This window comes from Strongylocentrotus purpuratus, unplaced genomic scaffold, assembly GCF_000002235.5.
Source record: "Strongylocentrotus purpuratus isolate Spur 01 unplaced genomic scaffold, Spur_5.0 spur5_scaffold_20, whole genome shotgun sequence".
NCBI classification, from domain to species: domain Eukaryota; kingdom Metazoa; phylum Echinodermata; class Echinoidea; order Camarodonta; family Strongylocentrotidae; genus Strongylocentrotus; species Strongylocentrotus purpuratus.
This window is the reverse complement of record NW_022145606.1, coordinates 47,670,856-47,677,533: the sequence shown is the minus strand read 5'-3', so window position 1 is coordinate 47,677,533 and position 6,678 is coordinate 47,670,856.

Sequence of the window (6,678 nt, the reverse complement as noted above, 5' to 3'; positions counted from 1 at the left end):
ACGATCAAGGGGTAGTCAATGTTCGATCTTTAGGTATTCTTTAATAGCAAAGTACATTCCTTTACTCTTGAGTTGCAAAAGCTTACATTCAGCCCCACACGTGTACTTACATGTATGGTAATGGTCTGATATGGAAATTATAACAGTCAGATAACTAGGAAGGAAACAGGTGTAATGTCAGGAGATTACACAATTAAGAGAGTGTAGGCCTAATGCAAAAGGAAGAGGAATGTGGTAACGCAAGAAAAAAATATGTAATTGTATTACATGTGCATTAAGAAATCGTGAATCGCTGGGATTTCGGGTTGAGAGTCCCTGCGTGAAGTACAGCGGGGCTGCAACGTGTATGTTCCTCGCAAACAAAGGCATGCAAACAAAGGTCACAGGGTCGATAAGTGTGCATTGCGTGAGGCAAGGGAATTAAAGTCTAATTTCGGGCCAAAGTTTGTATTATGTTTCAAAAAGTATAATATTAAAATAATATAGCAAAATAGCGAGTTTTAATTGCACTTCGGTCGCTCTCACAAGCTCTCACTCGTTCCATTGTGGTCAAGCTGCTTCGGGGTGAATAAATATACTAAACGTTAGCTTTCTTTTGATATTAAACTTGATTTGATTGGGTGTATATTTTTGTTGTTGGAATTAACCCATTCACATAATGGAACTACCTACCCAATAAAGCCAGTGGCCTGTGACTCCTGCACTCAATGTGCAGTGTGTAGGAGTAAGTTTGTGGTCAAATTATTTTATGAGACAATTCCAAGCAAACGTTTCCATATGGTTTTTCTTCTCTTTATTTTGCTTTCTTTTTCTCTTTAATTGTATAAATGTTATTATTATGATCATGATTATTATTATCATCATAACTATTACTCCTACTACGACTTTTATCATCATTATAACCACTGGTGTATCGATGGGGGGGGGGCCTTGGGGGAGCTTGGGGGGGGGGCAGTTGACCCCCAAATAATATTAAAACGTGTTGTATTTCTAATTCGATACAAGTGGTTTACAAAATGGGGCTGATATTACATGATTTTCCGATATTTGACCCCCCCAAATAAAATTCAAACGTGGTTTATTTCTAATTCGATACCAATGATTTACAAAATGTTGCTAAAATGACATCATTTTCCGGGATTTGACCCCCCCCCCCCCTACCCCCACCCCCCAAAAAAAAAATCGAACGTGGTTTATTTCGAATTCGATACCAGTGATTAAAAGAATGTTGCTGAAATGGCATGTGATTTTGGGGGATTTGTTCTCACTTGTTTTATAATTCATACTTTTGTATGTGTTTCTTCAGTGGACAATGAATCATTCCCATAATTAACAGTCGGGCAAAAAACATGCCTAATAAGAAGCCTACATGTCAGGTACTGCGGAACGGTGATGCTCGGGGTCCTCGATTCCCCCCCCCCCCCCTCACGTTTTGTAAAAAGAGAAAACAAAAAGAAGAAACAAAAAGAATAGCGACCTGTCAGTGTCACAAAATAATAAGGTATTAAAATATGCTCATCTGACCGTAATTTATTGCCTAAAATCCCTAAGTTTCCAGGGGCCCTCAGGAAGGCCCCTAGCCTGAATGCTCATCTGACCGTAATTTATTGCCTAAAATCCCTGAGCTTCCGAGGGCTCTGCCTCCTGGACCCCACCCATATTAGCAACCTGCCTGTGTCACAAATAAGGTATCAAACTATGCTTGTGTGACAGTAATTTATTGCCTAAAACCCCTGAGCTTTTGGAGGCTCCGCCTCCTGTACCCCAAGCCAATTAGTAACCTGCAGGTTTCAAAAATAAGGTATCAAATTATGCTCATCTTACCGTAATTAAATACCTAAAACCCCTGAGCTTCCGGGGGCACCGCCATTTGACCCCCTCCGGGGCTTTGCCTCTGGACCCCACGCCAATGTATGCTCCAATCGCTTCGCTTGCTACATGCTACCTGATCGTAAATACTTTTTAATGTCTTCAGATATATTTTCCTTGGTTAGACAATGTGAAATTGATTTTGGCTATCGCACTGATCATTTAATTATCAGTTTAGACATTGTATTAGATAAAAGCCATAAGAGATGTAACTGTTGGAAGTTTAATAACTAATTTTTTTTTAAATCTGACTTTGTTAATTTTATTAAGGAAAGGGTAAATGAAGTTTCCTTACAGTACCTTAATGTTGACTTTCTTGATGGTAAAAAAATTGAACATGTCAGTAAGAAAGATCTGAAATTTACAATCAATGACCAGATGTATTTTTGACACTTTGTTGATGGAGTTGAGGGCGGTGACAATTATGTATGTAATTCGACATAAGCCGACACTTTTTTTGTTTTTTTGGTCTCGAAATTTGAAAATTTGACATTTTCTTCGTTGGGGGGGGGGGGTTAAGGTCACCTTTTTTAGGTTAGCCGTGGGCATTTTTTTTTTTTTTTTTTTTTTTATATTAACAAAAAAAAAAAAAAAAAATCCAAAAGGGGGGGGGGGGGGTTAGGTTGTTTTAGGGGGGTTTACACACATAAAAATACCAAAGGGGGGGGTTGAACCCCCAACCCCCCCCCCCTGCGTACGCCCCTGGTTGCACCAACAAGAGGGTATTTTGAAAGAGGTTGGGTTATATTATGAACGTTTGTATAAATAACATCCAAATTGTGATGCAGAAGATCTTTTTTCTCACTTAAGTGAAGAACATTTTCACAGTCTCACAGGAGAAGAGTGTATTTCCTTAGAGGGTGAAATTTCTTACAGTGAAATTAAATATGCATTAAAGAATATGAACAATAATAAAGCTCCAGGCCAGGATGGTTTTACTGTGAAATTTGTCAAAGTTGTCTTTGAAGAATTAGGCATTTATATGATGCGTAGTATGAGTTGTGCTTACACTTTTGGAAAACTATCTACCTCGCAAAATATTGGTTTGAAAACATTACTTCCTAAAGGTGACAAAGTGAGACACTTTATAAAAAATGGAGACCAATTTCTTTGTTGAATGTTGTTTATAAAAATAATACTATCAAGCTGTATTGCTAATAGACTGAAAAGGGTATTGCCTCGTACTTATATACATGCTAATTAAACAGGTTTTTTTGTCTGGACGATTTATTGGTGAAAAAATTAGAATTTTATATGACATAATTGGTTATACTGAAAGAGAAAATGTTCCTAGAATGATTTTGTTAATTGATTTCGAAAAAGCATTCGATACTGTTTCTCACCAGTTTTTCTATAAAACACTTTCCTTTTTTAAGTTTAGTAGTTCATTTATAAAGTGAATAAAGATATTGCATAGTGATGCATACTCTAGTGTTATGGTTAATGGGCAAATAACATCGAAATCTCGTGTAGAAAGGGGATGTAGGCAAGGAGATCCACTTTCGCCATACTGATTTCGGTTACGCGCCGACATTTTTTAGATATTAATTCGAAATTCACACTTGGTGAAAGGAATTTCTGTCGGTTCTAAAGAATTTAAGATCCTTGAGTATGCTGATGACACAATATTGTTTCTTGATGGCACAGCTGATAGTTTCTGTAATGCACTACATATGTTGAATTTATTCGCAAACTGTAGTGGGCTAAAGATCAATATCCAAAAAACAAATGCAATCTGGATTTGGGCCTCAAAATGTAATGAAGATATAGAATTAGAAGGAAGACAAGTGAATTTTGTACAAAATAATTTGTTTCGTAATCTTGGTACTGACTTTCATGTTGTTATTGGCAAAATACCAGATTTTAACTATGGCAGAATTGTTGACAAAGTAAAACGCCAGATGATTTATTGGATTAAAAGAAACATTATGGTTCTTGGAAGAGTTACAGTTGCTAAATAATACTATTACCACAGTTTAATCATCTTGTTATGTCAATAACAGATGCTTCAGCTAAGTAAATGAAAACCATACAATTTATATTCTTTAACTTTATATGGAAGAATAAGCCAGATAAAATTAGTAGTAAACAGGTTATTGGCACAAATGAAACCTTAAAATGCCAGATATCGAGTTTTTTAACATTTCACTAAAGTTATCATGGTTTTGAAGAATGGTTTTAGGAATATGTAATGATCAGGGCTCAAATGATTTTTTTTGTCCACGGGGGCTCTTCCAAAAAAAAGAGCCCCCGTGAGCCTTCTCACAGGGGCTCTTTTAATGCTGACGAGGGCTCTTATTTTTATACATATTTCCATTGAATTGGTATCCATGAAACTCCTTAATTCTTTGTTATTTTATCATTATCATTTATTTAAGTCGGGATTTTCCCTCTTAGAAATGTACTTGTTACATATAGCTGCTATTGACTTTTATCTCCGTGATGAAATTCTCTCCATTTCTTCCCGTAATGCACATAATTTCCTCCTCATTACTCGGAGCAACCGTATTTGCATTCTTTCTTTACCTTTAGTCTTTACCATACCCTTCCAAAACACAGGGGCGGACCTAGCTTTTTGCTAAGGGTGGGGGGTAACCCAAATACGATGTGGAGCATCGTCCACGATCCGCGTAGTGGCGAGGCGATTTTTGTTGTCGCTATTTTTAACTAAATACTGTGTAGGTCTGGACACATGATGGCATTTTTTGTATGCACATCACATTTTCACTTGGCAGTCCGAGGGGGGAGGGGGGGGGGGGGTTAAACCCCCTTAACCGCCTAGATCCCCTTACAAAAAAAACTAATGGTAAATGAATGGTGTTTGAATGGTAGCATCAATGGTAAATGGTATTTCAATGGTGTGCCAATGGTGGATTATGTATGGTGAATGGTGTTTCAATGGTGGTGTATGATGGTGAATTGTGTTTCAATGGTAGAGTCTGTATGGTGAATGGTGTTTCAATGGTGGAATTGTATGGTCAATGGTATTTAAATGATAGAGTCTGTATGGTGAATGGTGTTTCAATGGTCGAGTCTGTATGGTGAATGGTGCATCAATGGTGGAATTGTATAGTCAATGATGTTTCAATGGTGGAATTGTATGGTCAATGGTGTTTCAATGGTAGAGTCTGTATGGTGAATTGTGTTTCGATGGTGGAATTGTATGGTCAATGGTGTTTCAATGGTGGCGTCTGTATGGTGAATGGTGTTTCAACAGTGGAATTGTATGGTCAATGGTGTGCCAATGGTGAATTCTGTATGGTGAATGGTGTTTCAATGGTGGTGTATGATGGTGAATGGTGTTACAATGGTAGAGTCTGTATGATGAATGGTGTTTCACTGGTGGAATTGTATGGTCAATGGTGTTTCAATGGTGGCGTCTGTATGGTGAATGGTGTTTCAATGGTAGAGTCTGTATGGTGAATGGTGTTTCAATGGTAGAGTCTGTAAGGTGAATGGTGTTTCAATGGTGGAAGTGTATGATCAGTGGTGTGCCATGGTGGAATTGTATGGTCAATGATGTTTCAATGGTAGAGTTTGTATGGTGAATGGTGTTTCAATGGTGGAATTGTATGGTCAATGGTGTTTCAATGGTGGCGTCTGTATGGTGAATGGTGTTTCAATGGTAGAGTCTGTATGGTGAATGGTGTTTCAATGGTAGAGTCTGTAAGGTGAATGGTGTTTCAATGGTGGAAGTGTATGATCAGTGGTGTGCCATGGTGGAATTGTATGGTCAATGATGTTTCAATGGTAGAGTTTGTATGGTGAATGGTGTTTCAATGGTGGAATTGTATGGTCAATGGTGTTTCAATGGTAGAGTCTGTATGGTGAATGGTGTTTCAATGGTGGAATTTTATGGTCAATGGTGTTTCAATGGTGGCGTCTGTATAGTGAATGGTGTTTCAATGGTCGAGTCTGTATGGTGAATGGTGCATCAATGGTGGAATTGTATAGTCAATGATGTTTCAATGGTGGAATTGTATAGTCAATGGAGTTTCAATGGTAGAGTCTGTATGGTGAATGGTGTTTCGATGGTGGAATTGTATGGTCCATAGTGTTTCAATGGTGGCGTCTGTATGGTGAATGGTGTTTCAACAGTGGAATTGTATGGTCAATGGTGTTTCAATGGTAGAGTCTGTATGGTGAATGGTGTTTCGATGGTGGAATTGTATGGTCAATGGTGTTTCAATGGTGGCGTCTGTATTGTGAATGGTGTTTCAACAGTGGAATTGTATGGTCAATGGTGTGCCAAACTGCCGATGGTGGATTCTGTATGGTGAATGGTGTTTCAATGGTGGTGTATGATGGTGAATGGTGTTACAATGGTAGAGTCTGTATGATGAATGGTGTTTCAATGGTGGAATTGTATGGTCAATGGTGTTTCAATGGTGGCGTCTGTATGGTGAATGGTGTTTCAATGGTAGAGTCTGTATGGTGAATGGTGTTTCAATGGTAGAGTCTGTAAGGTGAATGGTGTTTCAATGGTGGAAGTGTATGATCAATGGTGTGCCATGGTGGAATTGTATGGTCAATGATGTTTCAATGGTAGAGTCTGTATGGTGAATGGTGTTTCAATGGTGGAATTGTATGGTCAATGGTGTTTCAATGGTGGAATTGTATGGTCAATGGTGTTTCACTGCATGGTAGTGACTTTGAGAAATCTAGGTGTCCCTTATACTTTGAACTGCAATTCACTCTGTGATTTCGCTTTTTTTTTCGCAAATTTTTCTTCATGATCAACGTTTCAAAGCTGACAAACTGCAAAAAATAATATCCTAGTCCTCAGGAACAATGATGGATCTTTAGGTT